General features: G+C 35.3%; 1 protein-coding gene across 1 annotated transcript in view; it reads right to left on the reverse strand.

Moving 5' to 3' along the window:
• The window catches only part of LOC116432805 (uncharacterized), an 86,812-nt gene extending 68,472 nt beyond the window's left edge, over positions 1 to 18,340 (reverse strand). The window contains exons 1-2 of the mRNA XM_031990233.2: positions 17,635 to 18,340; positions 16,087 to 16,368 (exon numbers count right to left, since the gene is read on the reverse strand). The gene's annotated coding sequence lies outside the window, so the exon portion shown is untranslated. The remainder of the gene's footprint in view (positions 1 to 16,086; positions 16,369 to 17,634) is intronic.
• Positions 18,341 to 18,802: the final 462 nt, after the last annotated feature.

Genomic DNA, 18,802 nt, shown 5'->3' on the forward strand with positions numbered 1-18,802 from the left:
GAGCAGATTACATAACAAACTATTTCTACCCCAAGAATTTTTATACGACCCTTCAATCTTACTCAACATAGACATTTTTAATACTTTTAAAAAGGGAACGTGTTGTTTCCTTAATAGAACGTTTTCATCGTCGGCAAATCATTTCCATTTATTAATCGAGTTCCTGTCATGGTAAGTAAATTTTACATTTCACTGTAAAACGGAGCTATTGAAGTGCAAAGGGAGAAATAAAACCTTAAAGTTGATTAGATTTCAAATATCGAGTGAAAATAACAGTACTCGGGGGTTTTATTTCGATTCCACCATCTCGTTTCCTAAAAATCTTTTCGTGATCTTCGTAAGAGAGGGAATCGTAACGAAATCTGTCCGTTTTGACGAGAATGCTTTCCCGATCGATTTAATTCACACAGTCCAATGGGTGGATGGTTCTATCAAGAAAAGTAACTTTTAATTACTCGACAGAAGTGTATTGACCGACCGAAACCAGTCTCCATCAAATTCCGTTAAAATACGTCCGACGATTCACGAATTGGGACATGCGACTGAACGGACGCGATACGATTCTGTGTCCCATGCCATGCTCTCTCTCACAAAGTGCAAAGAACGAACAATAGTTTTATCGTCTGCGAGTGAATCAAAGGGTGCGTCAAATGCTGATAACGGGTGTATCATTTTTTAACCGCAATATGTCGTTCTCGATAGAGGAAGACCATTCTGTTTCTATATCTCGATGTACTCGATATTTTCTTTTTAACATTTGATTCAACGTAGAATAAAGCGCAACAATCAAAATTGTATAGGGTGTTTTGAATCGGAAGGTGTATTGTCGTTTTTGCGCGTAAATAATCTATCAAGGAAAATTCAGTAACATTTCGCGATTCCAATAAAAACAGTTTAAAAATGGATCAATATTAGGAACTAAATGTGAATATAAAAATGAATCAATACAAATGAATCAATAAAAACGAATCAACAAAAGAGGAATCAAACTAAATCAATGCACAGTCAGTATATAGTGACATAAATGTTTGCTGATTATTCGTTTTCTGAATAAATAGCTTTTTGTAATAAAAGAAATATGAAGGAACGCTTGAACATGTGTTTGTTGAAATCAGCTTATGTAAATTCAAAAGGAAGTGCAGGAGAACATTGTTAGAAATTATTAGTTTAGATTGTCTTTTATATTGTTTTTTTTCCTCTAATGTCTACATATTGCGATAGATGAAATGTTTTTCAATGGTACAGTATACATATATAGATAAATAACGAATTTTTTCATTTTACAGATTACCACTGATAGTATTAATTACTCATAGTAAGTATAAACTTTTTTATGCAAGTTTCTGCATAAAATTTTCTGTCCAGTACAGTTTACACATTTTAAAGAAAATATAAGGCTCTAACACCTTGTTAGATTCGCACAATACGTACTTCTAAACTTGTCGCCCTGACCTTTGATGTTTAGCTACACGAATAGCTAGGGATGAGTGTGGCTTAAATTTAACCCTTAGTATCATGATTCCTTTTTTCTTTTTGCGCCCACAAAGATTCCTATCAATGTATTTTCGTCTTCTCTAGTGTAACAGTTTTTTTATTTAAATGGATAACTGTGAATTGTTGTACAATTTTAATATTATGTACTATTACACATACTATAAATGTGTAGTTATCACAAATTTTTGTAAAAGGTAAAACAAAATAAATAAGATAGAGAAAGAATACTTATCTGCTGCTTTTAAGAGTTTCAATGAAACTATGTGCAATTCTATTAATTACTTATATTTCATATTAAAATCAAACAGTGGCATTTCCAACCTTTTATATTTACGTTATACGATGATACTGAAGGTTAAAAGAACTATTACTTTATTGTTTGATAACAAATGTATTTGTACAAAAAAAAAACAGACATATATGTAAATAATTCTACATAGTATATATTATCTTTCAAAAGTTTGAATCATTGCTTTAGTGTAAGTGAAAAGTCATTCGAATGAATAGAATGCAATTTTAACCCTCGTAACACTTTTAGAACCTTCATTTCACGAATCTTCAAATATATGTGGGGAGCCAGAAAGGATGTATCATAGTTCACATAAATGCTTCCATTACAGCGATTCTCAGCTCAGGATATGCATACCTTCAAAGAAAATATGACGGAAGAAGAAAATACGCTTATAAGACAGATGGAGCAGAATGTGAACAACTTTCTGGCAAAGCGCTTAAGTTTCTCTTGTCATTTACAAATGCCCGGCTAAAGGAGGCTCTTTCCTTTTTTATATCTCAATAAAAAGTAACCTCTTGGCTTGAACTAACGTATCTCGCACATGACTGAAATGTTGGGCCAAAAACTAAATCGCACGTCTAAAAACTCGCAGTTCTCTTAGCATTGTCCAACGTAATGTAACGTTACTTTACTATAACCGTAGAATTGACATTTGTAGAAATACATTTGTTACTTTATCGGAGAATATTCGTAACTAAATATTGCAGAATTAAATGCACACATCATACGGTTGTTGATTGAATTTAAAGCAAAGTGATTAAGACCGAATTTCGAATTAATTACATACATAACAGTAAATTAAAGAATCGCAAGGGAAAATATTTGTTATAAATATGAAATCATATCCAGATTTTACAGTAATAATTCAATGTATAAATACAATGTATTACCTAAAGAAATGTAGTTGTTATGTTAACCGATTATTACCTCACGCTCTGTGTTCCAATTTAATAGATAAATGCAATTACACTAGGAATTATTCGTTATTTAAAAGACGTGTGAAATTCATTTTTTTCTGTTTCGAGGGAATAGTAATTTAGTACACTCAGTTTGTCTCTAGGTGGATACGTGTAGGAAATATAAAGGTCACTGCTACTTTTCCAAGTATAATCAGGTAATCTTTTTGCATGAGTCTACAAAGAAGTGTTAACCTGTACACATCGAAAACCTAATAAAACGGAAAAATTTGCATTTATAAATTAAAACGAGACATCCTATATATATATATACGCACTATTCATCTTGCACTACTTATTTCGGTTACAATATATAAATTCAAAGTATTAATTGCAAACATTTCGTTACAGTTTACTATAAAGAACAAGCAAACAATAAAACTACAGCAAATCTGAATAAAGAGTTTACTAAATAGTAACTAACTGAGAAAAGATCGAAAGTCATAGTCTACACATCGGATGTAAATGAAAATCAATTCGTTACTGCGCTGTGCTTCAACGGAAGGACTCACAGGCGTACGCCAAATTCAAGGGAAAACCCTGTCCAGGAACGTCGCGTAAAAACGCAAGCTACAATTTTCACGGCGCGGTGCCTCCGCGCATACTGGCTTCCCCGAAGCCGCGACACGATATTCCATTATCGTTAATCCGCATAAACGCACGAGTGCGCCGCGCCGAGCCGCGCCGAGCGGCGTAGCACGGTCTCGCCGCGACTTATCATACCTAATGAAAACACAGGAAACGCGCGATACATCGTCGCTCGACTTGGCCTTAGGGTTACTTATTTTCGTCGGCCGCCGACTACGATGGTCAGTCGCCGATAGCGGGACGTCAGCTATCTTCCCCGTGACGCGTCGGAAAGTGCAAGAAATCATCTCGTTGAATGGACCAAAGAAAAGGAAAGAAAAGGAAAGAAAAAAAAAAGAAAGGAAGAAAGAGAAGAACGAGGTCCCGTCTTATTGTGTGTCGACCGGTCGCAATCTCTTTCGCCCTCAAAATTGCAGAAAAGTGCTCCGTTGTATCGGTCCTCTTTGTATATTAAACGTGAAAGGCGGCGAGAAACATTTTCCTTCGCTTTTATCCCCGTCCCCGTCCGTCGCTCGCCTTGATCACCTTTTTTCCCCCGGCCTCTGACGACTTCGCCCGAGAACGCGAGGGATTACTCGCAGCCGATTGTGCCGTTCGCCCGCGACGAAAACGCCCGCACGATTAAACCTAACGATCCACTATTCCGGCCAAGAATAATACCGTGCGTCTTACCATGAAGAGTTACGGCAAGCGGAAACTAACGAGGGCGCACCTTCGCATCCACTTTATTCGCGGCCAAGGAGAGATTATTTCACGCGTACCGCCACCCCCACCAGCCCCGCGTCGACGGCAACCGCTGGTCCCCCTCCCGTCATCTTTCACGGCGGAGCTACCCTGGGCGCGAGCCGATGCGACACCCTCGCCGCGCTATCTCGGATGCCGAGGCCTTATGTCTTTGCTGCTTTTTACGGGCTTATGTGAACGAATTTTATATCAGATTGCGCTGAAACGTCTCGTCGCGATGAACTCGTGTCGCCGTGCGACACCGTCTGGATCGTTCCGCTTGTGCTCTTGACCGTACGTCAGAGCGATTTCGGGAAGATTATGGCCCGGCTGAGTTTGTGACAGGTTGATTGAATGGAATTTTCGAATGTTCCGGCTGTTTGCTGCTGATTCGAGCTGCGTTGGATAATTTTTTAGGATTATGGTGGTAGTTAATTGAGATAAAGGGGAGATACTCGTTTTATGTGGTCGCAGGCTCTGGTCGCTTCTACCTTTGAGTGTTTTCCATGTTTTTAGTAAGATTGAAATGTGTAAAAGGAATTAAACTATGGACTGTAACGAATAGTAAGTAACACGTTAAGCGCCATGCTTAACTAGTCACTGATATATTACTTTAGTTTCATTTGACTTTCTTTTTATTATTATATATACACATTTATTTTCTTACTTCTGTAACACACTTCATAAAAATCTTTCTTTTCACTCGCCCGGCGCTCAATTCCTTCGATCCCAGTGACTTCTCGCAATCCTATCACGTCGCTCCTCCAAATTTCAAGCTCTCCGAAATCCAAATCGAAATACCCAGAAAAATATTTCTTAATGATCATCATCACAGTGATCGGAATATTAGAATGTTACCAATTAAAAACTCTTCGAATAACAAGATATCATTGATCACTAACAATACACGAAAAAAGTATCGCTAAATGTTTCTAGTAAAAACAGGAATTATGGTAATGGGCAATCATTGGAGTAGGTAATTTTACATACACGATAGAAGATGAAGGCAGAATGATTAATTACAGGAAGATATTGTTGATATTCTTGTAAATTCTAATGAGTTTGCGAAAGTAGAAGTATTAAGCTGTAATTTCAATCGATCTAACTAATGCACTTTGACAGGAGAGCTGATAATCTGCTTCAGCGTGCATCAATACGTGGAAAATCGATGCAGAGCATGCAATACATCGAATTTCGTGTCACCCGAGGGTATTAGTAACACGAACGTCTGCTAATAACTACTCAGTCATCGTGTGGGACGCATGGTCGCTAATTAATAAGCTGTTTGATTGGCTAATTAGTTGGTTATAACTTTTGACGTATCGGATCCATCTGGATGTTTGCTAAAACCGCTATATTAAAGACATTTCCAACATTTTTCGGTGCATGTACATTTAGTTCGTACGTAACAAAGAATATTTGCGAGGAATAAAACACAGCTTTTGATGAAATGTTACAGAGGCTTGTCGAGTAGTGAAAAAAAGAACATGTAGCTCTTTCATCTCTTGTGCCTCAAATTCAAGGGGAACAATTACCCAATGGAATTTCGTTTGCTCGAAATTAATTTAAATAACTGCAGGAATATGCAAGTCTTGCAATTAATGTTTCAACAACGAATATTCTTTTTCTACAAAGAAATGAAAACTTCTTTTTACTACTTGCATTTCCTACCATTTTTTAATTAACAGTACGTATAGAATGCAATGTAAAATTGGCTACTTTTTACTATCTTATGTATCATAATTAAGAATATTATACAATATTTCATATTTCTACATTTCAATGGTAAACCTACCATTATTTACTTAAACAATTGAAATAGGCACTCCAGTTACTTGCAATTAATAATACAATTAATCATCGCGTATTCAATAAAAATATTCGTAGTTTTTGAAGTTTTAAAATTTATACCTATTTGCCCAACCACTTTATTTGAAAAATTTATATTAACGTAAAATTGTCCAACGAATGAGAATTTCCACATAGAATTCTCGTGAGGTAAAATTCTCGTAGCATTGGATCAGAAGTTTTTCAAAGGATTATACCGAAAGTACAGTAACTTTTAAACATATTATTTTCAAGGGGGTAAATAAAGAATGATTTATTGTGTACATTAACATTCTGTTGAACACAGAGATCCTCTGAAGTATATCTTCGATGATGTGACAAAATCTTTGTTAGAGAACTTTTCATCGACTAAACATCATTCATCAGCTCATCCAACGAATCAATTGGTCGAATGGTTAAATAATAAATACTTAGACCAGTAAGTTATGTGTAACTTGTAATCTTTATAAAAATCGTAACAAAAGATTTTTTTGGTTACTCAATATGTAAAAATTGCGACAACAAATTTTATCCGGTTCCTTCATATTTTCAGTATAGTATTCAAGTAACGCTACTTATTTTTAAAATCATTTCTGATATTTAAGCTTCCAAGATACCAATAATTGCGAGATAAGGGAATATTGTGAAAATTTTCATTTGAACAGCTATGATAGTTCTAGTATTAAAGTCTCAGTAATTTGACGCATAATGTTCACTGTGTACGCGTTACGTTTACTAAAATGTTTAACGATTCCATTTTACACGATCATTAAACATTGAATAATTGCATAATGCACGCAATTCTATTATTTTCAGTGTATCGTAGTCTTTCATGAGAGCTCTTACTAACACTTGTAACACACGAAACCAGTTTCGGTATTTACACGAGAAGTGTAGCAATTCTATTAACCCTTTGGACTCCAAATTTCTTTCGTATTTTTTCCTCGATAACTCTGTATTATTATATTACGATGTTTTATTTGAAAGGCATTTTAAAAAATCGACACTTTGTACAGAGCAGTGTAAACGATGCCTCTTACTAATAATATTGAAAATAATATAATAATATAATCTATTTTAAAAATATCTTCACAAAGAAGCACACCTGTGAATAAAACTGATGTCGAATCACACTCGACTCAGGAGCGCAAAGGGTTAAAAACTTACTTTCAAGTAGACGAATAAAGAATTGTTTATTCCACGCATTAACGTTTCATTGGTATTTTTACTGGTCTCGTTACTTTTGTGCCGCACTGTGTGTATTTGTCGCGCAGGGTGTATTTTTACCCCCCCGGTCGAGAGTGCCAGCGCTCCACGGTCACGAACACAACTTTCCCCCGGTAACTATATCGCACGGTACTTAAAGTCTCGAGTCTCGCGGTTCGTCCCACGAGATCATTTACAATTTCATCGCACGACGTGTCACTCGTGGCGTTACGAGTTTCTCGGTTGCTGTCCGAAACGTGTTCCAGCATATCCATATATTAGCTGTACAAATTAATTCAATGTCTTCTTTTTTTCCTTACAGAAATGGGAACTTTGCTTGCAGAAGAATGAAGTTTTTAGAGTCCTGCGATGGATCGTGGTTGATCTCTATGCATCTTTCTTTATTTTATCATTGATATTGTCAACATTAGAACTGCCGAGCATTTAACCCTTTGCACTCGAGAGGCTTCTTTCAGTTAGCATTTGATTTCACCCAACAAAATTATAAAATGGAAAATTCAATATTATATTTTATATCATGTATCAATGCATGGAACATCGAAATACAATAGTTCCGTGCCTTAATTTATGCAAGATATTTCTTTACGTTAATTGTAAAACATGTAATTGAAATTTCATCGGAACATAACGAGTATTTGTTAAGAAAAATATTCTCGAGTGCACGGAGTTAATACAAATAATGTGTAACCCTTACCAAAATTGTACAATGGTTTTTCCGTTTTCTTTAAATATATTCATTAGAATATTCAAGTGAAATTATTTATTTTTCAAATCATTTCGGATGTTTAACGCCCTTAAGATACCAATTATTGCGAAATAAAACAACTGAATCCCGTTATTTTTACGGGTGCGGTAGTTCTAGTGTTAACAATAGAACTCAGTTTCAAAAATCCCTTATTCAGCGTGCAATGAAATCAAACAATGAAGCGCATATACGACAAACGTAGGCAACATATAATGTATTCTAACGAAAAACTAAAGCAAAGCGGAGGAGAATTACACGTTTATTTGAAAAAAATAAATAATTCATCGTTGAAGAAATCAGTTTCATTTCGAGTTTTTTAAAATGACGTGCATACTCGTCGAACACAATTAACTGGTTACGTAATTTTTTTCCTTATATTTTAATTATAAAATTGTTAAACATATTATTACAAATTAATAATAACAATACAGTTTCGAAATAATATAGGTAAGAAAGACATGTGAATAAATTGTGTAAAACGTGTTTTAAGAATAAAATAATGCATTTATAAATATATATGGCTTTGATGATTCTATTTGAAATTAAATATGCACGATGTAGTCCTCAGTAACATGGGTTTAAATGATAAATATGCGTCATGACTTCCGATGACTCTAATTCATGTTTTGAATAAATGAGAAATCCATTTACGAAGAAAAGGTGGCAGATTTGGGTCGATAAAGTTGTCATTGCAGTTTCAAATCTGTTCCACTGCTTTCAAGTGCGTGACAGGTGATGTCGGAGCGACCGGAGTAGTTCGTAATCCAACGGAATTTAATGAGGATTAAAGTGTTCGTTCTAGGAATTAACTACATCAATTAGGGAAGCCGGTCATTGCAGTTTTTATATTTCTATAAAATTTTATAGAACCAATATATATAATAAACGACCGCAGACCCGTCAAATAAACACATATCTGTGTCTTTCTTTCAAATATACAGTTATCGGTATCGCTATGTACGTAATTTGTGTAAAATTTCACGAGGATTAAGGAATTTGTTCTGAATAAACGAGTATAATATAAACACGATAAAATAAACGAAATACCACAAAATACATGACACGTTTTTATGGTATTCATGGCGTATCAGATTTAATCTGCGAGTTTTTCCGCAAAAACGTATTTTATGTCATCAGCTACAGTATTCTGGAAAGTCTTTTGAATTTTACTATCATCGATATAAACGTATTCTGTCTTTCTTTTTTATTGTCCACGCTCGGCGTGCACGAAATTCAATTGTTTCGTTTTTAAGTATTTTTCATTATTTACTCCACCAAATTAATAATGATATTTTAGTCGCATTTTTCGAATATTTTCAGTCGCATCGTTTAATAAAGATTTTTTATGGTTTTCGATGTTGATATAGTATTGAATATAGAGTAAGTATTGAATAAAAATGATTTGGTGGAAATAATTCTTTTTTCAAGAAACAGATGCACGTTTGTAAGTTATTTAATTTTATACAAATACATCTTGGGTGTATTAAAGACTGTGCGTCGTATTCGAAAGTCATATTTGCTATCATTAACTGCGTTGATAGGTTGATATCCTGATTCGTATTCGTGTTTTCTTTACAATCTTTAACATAGTAAAGGCTGATATATATTGAAATGGAAGGTTATGTTTTTCTTAAGAAATATTCTGGTTTCTTCCGTTATAACTAAGATATGATAATACACATTAAAAAAAGGTTCGTCAATAAATGTGTAACTTCACTTAATAATCATAGGAAAAATTTGAAGTCGATTACTCAAATATATTCCAATTTTTATGTCCATCGTTAAAAAAAATGTTCATTCGAAATAGAATGTTGGGTATACCAACAAGCTACGTAGATCGTTTCGTTCGAAATATTTTATCTTTGTTAATTTTCCAGTGTATTGAATAAAACAGTATTAATTCTTTGTATTTCTCAAACCTCTATGCTTAACACCTTAAATCCTTTAATACTAGAACTACAGAGAACTTAAACCGTCTTTTGAAAATGTCTTTATAAAAGCTATATGCGTGAATTTATTAACATTTCAATCGGTTTATACTTCAGTTTAGGTATTACTAAATCAGCTTCTGTAATCATTTCTTAAAGAAGTATCCGTATTTTTGCAGTCATTTTAAAAGAAGAAATTAGGAATTGGTCATTTTGACCCACCTGGTAGTTCTAGCGTTAAGCTTAGTATCCCAAAACCCAAAAATAGCAGAAAATCGTTAAAATTTCAAGCACTGTTATTACAGTCGACTCAATATATTACCATGCATAAGCTTAACACTCCAAACCCCAAAATAGCAGAAAAATGTTCAAATTTTAAGCAATGTTATTACAGTCGTCTCAATACATTCCCATGTATAAGTTCAACACTCCGAAACCTAAAAATAGCAGCAAAGCATTCAAATTTTAAGCAGTGTTATTACAGTCGACTCAATGCATTCCCACGCACAAGTTTAACATTCCAAAACCGTGAAACGACAAACAAGTACCGCGGACATTTTAAATTACCGGAAAGCTATAAAACGCCTTAAAAATAAAGGAAAATATGGCTAATGGTTTAAATGCTAATCAGCTGTCAGTACATGTGTCTTGGTTGAATGTGATGATAGATGATCTTGCATTGAATAAGGGGAAGAAATAAAAATGTCGAATGTATTGTCCATAAATTCTTCTACTTTAATACATTACAGGTAGATGACGAGATATCTCGCATTTCGTGAGTAGCTCTAACGGTAAAGATTTCTAAGCCATAATATATTTTAAAGATATACACGATTTTCAGATATTTACTGAGATTAAACATTTCACGTGAAGTGGTTACTAAGCAACGAAATGTTTGGTTGATGATGCGTTATCCCGGTAATTAACATTGCAGCGTATTTTTAAAAATACATATTATTATTAAAACGTTTGCACAGTTTAATATGATTTTTATAAGTTTAAGTACGCAGTATAATATTTTTGTAGTGAAATGGTAAATCATAGAGCAGATGATTAAGCACTATTATTACAATCGACACAACATAAAACCACCATCAAAAGAATGCAAATGAGTTTGTACGTCTAACAACCCGTTGTCAGCCTAAAAGTGACAGGGTGGATCGTTAGGTGGCTCCGAAACGAAAATACCAACACACGGAACATTTTCTAGGCCATTGAGCCGGTCCGTGTTCGGCATTGATACGAAAAACGCGATTTATTGATTCTGGATACGACGCCGACAGTGAGCTCGGCGTTGCCCACGCTAACATATGAGCGTTTAAACTGCTCGGCCATGCGGACCGATGTTTACCCTTGAAACGGGGTCGTAGTCACGACTCGCGGGATTTGCCCCATTCATTCGCCGTTACAAATATGTTAGTCATGCATAATTGCCCGGCAGGCCCGTTCAATGAGACAGGAGCGCACCATCCGAGTCCACGGAATATCGGAATTCAATTCGTCCCTCGAAATATTAAACGCGTCCGCGGTCCCTGTAATCTGGACATCGATCGGCCCGAATTAATTATTTCCCGCCTTAATACCGGCCTGCATGATAACGCGCCAGCCGATGGCCCGTGCTAAATATAAAACACAGCTCGACGCGAAATGCAACGGTCGCGTGGTAAATCCGCGTGATCGATGGATCACGGGAATGTGGGTAACGCGCCGATATCACTGCACCTCCCTTTCTCTTCTTTTCCACTGAATTTACACGTCGACGTTATTCCGCGCATCGAAGGGAAAATTGAACGCGGGATCTCTTTCTTCTTTCGTGGTTTCATTTTTCCGCTGGACAAAATAATAACACCCATTGATGTTCGTCTCGATGTTATTCGAAAGTGATTATGTGTACGTAAAAGTTTGCGAGAGTGCTGTTTTTTCCTCGATTATGTGAAAAAGGTCGGTTACTATTTGTAATTCTTCTTAGCGCGTGAATTAAAAATTAAAATGTTGGGATATGCGAGAAAAAAATATATTTGAAAACAATATTTTATTGTATTCTTAATATAATGATTGTAAATTATGAATATTAATATTAATACGTTTATTAATATTGATATTGATTATGCTATATAACAACCAGCACACGGCGATTTTGATGAAACTTCTGTGAAACATAGTTCTCAAGAAAGTATTTGCCATATATTTTTTCTTATCGGCCAACATCCACTTTGAACGGGTGAGAACTTCCCTCAGAGTTGAGGGTTGAACACATATTTTTTACAATATCAATGAAACTAGGGGTGTAGGAATGAAATCTATGTTGTTCCGTTTGAGGCGAACAATTTAAAAGACAGATTTCTTTTCTACAGACCCTAGTTTCCGATACATTATAAAAATATACTTTCAACCCTCAAATTTAAGGAGTGTTTCCACCCGTTCAGAGTGGCTGTTAGCCGATAAGAAAAGATACGTGTCAAATATTTTCTTGAGAACTGTTTCACAGAAGTTTCATCAAAATCGCCGTGTGCTGGTTGAAATGGTTCCCTTGTAGGCATAGAATGTAGTTCTAAAGATCTCTCGTACATAATTAAAATTAAACATTAGCACGTAGGTGTGCTACAAAATTTTTCCCTTGCTCGACAACACTTTAAAAGTGTTTCAATAAAAATTGGACATGATCAATAAATAATGCAATTTTAATAATACATATATATTTATATACAGTGACTCACGAAAGTATTTGAACACTTGCCATGAAATACTTTTTTAAATATAATAAGTGTATTATACAACTCTTCCCGAAATATTACAAACACTGAAAGGAGGTATGACTCTCTAGATTAGATAAGTAAAGTTTCAAGAAAATCAAAAGATGTATAAAATAGTTATGAATTATTCCTTATGAACATAAAGATATTGCTGAAGCCACAAAAATATTTGAACACACAGAAACGAGTTCCAAGAATCAATGAAAACACAGTTTTTCGAGCACTGAATGTAAACATTGAAACGTTAGTCGTCATCGTATATACATTTGTCAGTCACATTCTAGCATTCATGGTGAAATATTACGATATTGATCATGTGTCCTAAAACATCTGAAATTCCTCAAAGTGAAAGAAAATTAATTGACAAGTGGCGTAAAGAAGGAAAGACGTTTGGTGAAATAAGTAAATTATTAAATATAGATAGATCTACAATACATTATATTATTAAAAAATGGAACTTTAAAGGAAATCTAAAAAATAAATGCCGTTCCGACCGACCAAAAACTCTAACGGAAAGAGATAATAGAGCATTGATACGTGAAATAAAAAAAAATTCAAAAATTTCTGCTACAAAACTTGCAGCGATAGTTAAACAGAACTTCGAAAAAGGTGTGCATCCAGAACTATGCAGAAGAGTGCTACGTGAAAATAATTATCATGTCAGGGTTCCGAGAAAAAAGCCGTACATTAGTGATAATAAGAAGAGATTAAAGTTTTAAGAAGAAGACATTTAACGTTTTTGGTTCGGACGGATGTAATTTTATTTGGAGACAAGCAAATATAGAGATGGAAGCGAAAAACTTGCGTGCTACAGTGAAACATGTGGGTGACTCAGTTATTATCTGGGGGTGTATGGTGGTAGACAGCACTGGGAATTTGGTCTTCATAGAGGGAACAATGGATAAATACAAATATTTAAACATTTTACAACAAAATTTAAAGGAAAGTACAAGAAAATTGGATATATACGAAGACTTTTACTTTCAAGATAATGATCCTAAACATACTGCAGGAATCGTTAAGAAATGGATCATATGTATAATACTCCCCACATATTGGTCATATCACCACAAAAGAGCTGATATTAACCCAATTGAACATCTATGGGCAATAATAGGGAAAGAGTTACAAAAATTTAATATAACATCCAAGTCAAGTTTAAAACAAAAAATACTGGAAGTGTGGAATTCTATATCATCAAGTGTTACAGAAAAGTTAGTAAACAGTGTGATTTGAGGTCCAAAGGTGGACCTACTAAATATTAAAGATTGAAAAGATACCTGTTCAAATACTTTTGTGGTTTCAGCAATCTTTATGTTTATAACAAATAATTCATAACTATTCTATATGTCTTTCGATTTTCTTTACACTTCACCTATATAATCTAAAGAATCCTTCCTTACATTGTTTATAATATTTCGGTAAGAGTTGTATAATATATTTATTATAGTTAATAAATTGTATATATCATCAAATAATACTCCTTTACTTTTTATATTTTCAGAGCAGATAGTTATATTCTTAAAAATTACATTATATTCACATGACAAGTTTATTCGAGGAACGCGTCAATGAGGTTTTCAAATGACACGTATACTTGTCAAACACAATTAACTGGTTAAGCAATGATTTGTACATACAATTTGTTTAACAACTGTTGCAAAATTACGTTTCAGCTTTATTCAACTGTTGCTTTAGCTTTTCTACTAAACTAAACAGACCCAGAATGTCTGTAAAAATTCATAAATGGCCTACCATTTTGTCGCATAATGTGGACCGAATACCATAGACCGTGCACAAAAGTATCGAAAAGACGTTCCCTAGAAAAGGATCGCCGTTTGTGATGAAGAATCGCAGCTTTCTTGGAATCGGTACCAACAGGTGTGCCAGTTTCTGGGAATGCAGCGTGTATATTTCTTTATGCACTGTGGCTGCACGTGTTCCAGCGATTAAATAAACACATTCTTCATTATAGTTTGTGTGCATATTGTGGAAAAGATACCATAAAATAGCTAAATATCAAACTTTATTGTATATACAATACTACTAAAGTACTTGGATCAGCTTTCGTTATGTATGTATTTATTTTAATCCTATTTCTTAATTATGGGTTTTCTATTGAATTCTTAATTATGTAGATAATCGACGAAATATCGTATAAATTACCTTTATACAGAAATTCTTGGATTTTTTTAATAAAGTTTGGTTTTGTTTAGATGATTTTATCCCCTTGTCTTATAATTTCTTTCATAACTGCGTACGCTACGATAACTTTGTCATTAATAACTTATTAAAAAATAAAGGGAAATCCCTAATTCATCTATATCCACCTTATGTATTTTCGAATACAATGTACACAATATTAGTGCAATTCTAGTTTGAACAGTGCACAAGAATCAACATTCAAATAAAAAAATTAAGAGCAATAAACGATTTCAATGCTTTATTTGAATTATATACATTTTGATACTTTATACTTCTTTTTGTGGACAATTATTGGTTATACTGATCACGGAACGAAATTTTTAAAGAATAGTCAAATAAAAATATTAATGTTGTAGTTCCAAAAATCTTTGATGATTCAATATCTAAGACGCAATATAATTTTAGTGTTGTGTGAATAATGAGTAACAGAACAGAATTTAACGAAAATTGATAGTGCAGTATTTGATTTATATCACGTTAGGAAAAGATAAATTTAAAAATTTGATGAAAGCATGAATGTTTTAGCGAGAATATTTCATTAATGACGCTTGTATAATTTAATCGATCTAACATTATTGCTAATGGAAACAGCCTTCCTTCTATCTCGGCGAGCGTCTACCATTTACCATTAAACAGCGGGGCTCTTCATAATTCCTCAAAACACGATATCGATAAAGCCACCGAACCGAACTTTGTCGAACATTAAACGTGACTGAATCAGAAAACGAAACATTTTCTAGAATAATTTCTTTATTTTTGTAATAAAGGCATTTTTCGACATAATTCTAATAAAACATTTTAGCAACTAAAATTCTAACCCTATGTATATTTATATATATAACATAATTTTACATAAATATACGATCTAAGATTTTAATGTTTGGGTGTCTTGTGTTATTACAATTCTATAGACAGCAACAGTTTTAACTTACACCATATTAGACGCAAATAATATCTCCTCAATTAATTTCGTTGAATACAAAAGTGCTGATCACAATTGAAAATTCTTTGAACTCTGTCAGGTGACATTAGGTATACTTATCCTATAAATCGCCATTGCTAAGTTTAGATTTGGCGGCAATAAGAACGAATCAAGCCGGATCGAAGTCCGAAGAGTCTGAGCCGCGTACCAGCCGAGGGGACCACGTGCTTCTTAATGCGAGATCGTTAAGTGCATCAACGATCGCGTCTCTTTAGCATTCAAATTACATTGGCGTCACCTGTCGCGCGGGACCAGAAAAATTCGACAACTCAATTTGAATAAATTTCGCGGCGTGCATTCGAGAGCATGCGATAAAACTTTCTCGAGCATAAAATTAGCGACTGTACGCGATGGTTTGCGGCCTACCTTCTCTGATCGTGCACCATAAATTCTTCTTGGTCCCCGAGCACACTTTCTTAACGAGATCTTCGTCGATTGTCCACTGGGACCGCGCCGGAAAGTCGGCCCAGACGCACAAACACCCTGAAACTTTTGCAACAACGATTCACTTTAAACGTCAGCTTGTTCCATCATCTCATTCGAACGCATCGATCGCGACGCGAAGAAATCAAGATTCAATTATAACCCCGACATAAATCTCTGTTTCACTTTGGCCTGTCGATTAGAGCTGCGTTGAAGTCACCGACACTGTTTTCATCGAGAAGAATTTGTCGAAACGAAGATCAACTGATGCTAGTATTAGTTCTTTTTCCTTGAAAACACTGTTTCGACGTAAAAGTATTACGATTTATTGATATTGATTTTTTCTATGGTTATTATACGTGAAATTCATATTATACAAGAATATAATATTATCTGTAGCTAGCTTTCAGTGACTTATTGTCTCGAATTTTGTATTATTATTATATTGTTATTTGTATACTCAAATATACTTGTATTCTAAGTAATTCCAAGTAATGTACATACTTATACATTGAGTTAGCTTTGTGTTTAAACATTTTCTCTTCTCCTTTCAAATAAGGGAATATAAAACACTACTCTAAATTAATAAAATTGATAACAATTTCTTAATTTTTGTTCCGTCTTTAAAATCAGTGCATATGATATTTATAATATAGTATATTTTAGATGATTATACTATAGCGTTGCAAATCCATGATGACAAATGAGAAACGGTAAGTAGAAAAGTGTGTATGCGTGTACAGCGAGTTACAATCGAAATGCTACGCTTTTACTGTCAAGCTATTTTTAAATGTCGCGCGCAAAGCTCCACCCAAGTTTATGAAAATGTTTAGTGTCTATGAGAAATGTAAATAACGCAAAAAATTAAAAAAAAGTAAATAATTAAAAATCAACGATTTCGAGTTACCTAACTTTAAAAATAAAGAGATGACTTTTGCAATCAAACGCTTCTTAGCTAAAAAAAACAGTAATTGAAGGAAGCTAGAAAATTTCAGTTGAAAAAGTCTGCGATTTTTCAATTAAAAAGAAACGATTCGCCCAGGTTGCATGGAGACGTGAGTTCCAAATATGTCGCAGAACTTGTTTCAGAACGTTATAAACGAATATGTAAATGTTTTACAACATATAATCTCAAGTAAAAGTAATCACTCAAAAGAAATCACGTGGCATCAAATTCCCCTACAATTCACACACTACCGACCAAATGCAAACTATAAATAATATTTAATACTTTAGCCTTGGGTGGGTTCAAAATTGTCCCATTTTCTTTTTGACGGTTAATGGGCGGTCGGATATTTTTCAACCTACCAAACTCAATTGAAATTACTTATACTCTTATACTATTATCATGCAGGTCGAGTTTTTCATTTCTTTAAAGTAGTCTACCCCTAAGGGTTAAATTTTACCAATTACCGAAGACTTTGATATTTTAATCGTAACACGCTGCGCAACGCGCCTTTCAAATTCAGTTATTACTAGCATCCGTCAAACCTGACGTCAACGAATTCCTCTCTGTCAAAACACTGTCGCAGAAACCTGTGCCAGAGATTTCAGCGTAACCCGTCGATTGCCACCATAGATCTCCGTTTACTCGATAGGAAAAAGCTGCGTTCCCTTTTCCACCCCACGCGGCAGCCGCGCACCAACACTGTCTCACTGCTCTCAACCTTTTACGTTTGGCATCGAACCGAGGGAATCACAGTCGAAACTTTCCCCGCGGAGTCCGATCAGTCTTTGTCGAAGGGTCTTTTCGAGAAAAAGAAGAGAAAGAAAAAAACTGGTTGGATTTCCTATTCCGCAAGTGTATCACCTTTTCCAACCCTCCTCTTCCTTCCTTCTTTATTTCTTTATTTTTTCTCGTTATCAGCCTCCCCGTTACACTCTGTCCACCAAAAGATTAGTCTCGTCGGGACGATTGAATCGCGAGGAAAACACCGTTCACGTCTTCCCCCGACGGTTGTCTGTTCCCTGATCGAGTAACGGGGACGAAATTGTCGAGTCGAGTCGAACGCGCGCGGTTCGAAGGGAAAAAGTTTTTCCAAATCTACTGCCGGGGTGGGGGGTAGGCGCGCGCGATGCTAGCCCGTAGAGGGGTGCGCGCGGCCAGCACGTGACACTTTTTATCGGGGAATCACACGTGTCACGCGAGATTATTGGCCTTTGTGAGCGCCTTGACAAATGGTCCACCGCATATGGCGCGTCGCGCACGACTGAGGCCAGATTTCGCTTCCACCATCCTCTCCCTCTGATCTACCCCCACCGGGGTTTGCTCCATCCTCTTCGGGTCCGCGGCGCGGAGCGTTTCCACGAGTGTCATCGTTCCAGCACGCAGACTCCGTTTCCACGGCGCGGCGCGGCGCTTTCCTCCTCGCGGGAGCAGACGACGACGAGCTCTTTAGTCAGGTGCCTCCTCTTCTTTTCAATGCAACGCGGAAAACCGTTGTTGTGCTGTTTTCTTGCTGCGGCTGAGGGTACACTCGTCGACAAAATCATAGTTGGCCTATGATAGTATGAAGTTGTAGGGATTTCTTGGATTTTTTTTCATGATTCGTGAATGTTGGTTTGCTTTAGGATGAAAAGGGGGTGTTTTGTTTGTATTAGTAACTGTAGCTACTTTCGTTACTTTTTGTGATAAAAGAAAGTTTGGAATGAAATTGTA

Source organism: Nomia melanderi, chromosome 1, assembly GCF_051020985.1.
Source record: "Nomia melanderi isolate GNS246 chromosome 1, iyNomMela1, whole genome shotgun sequence".
NCBI classification, from domain to species: domain Eukaryota; kingdom Metazoa; phylum Arthropoda; class Insecta; order Hymenoptera; family Halictidae; genus Nomia; species Nomia melanderi.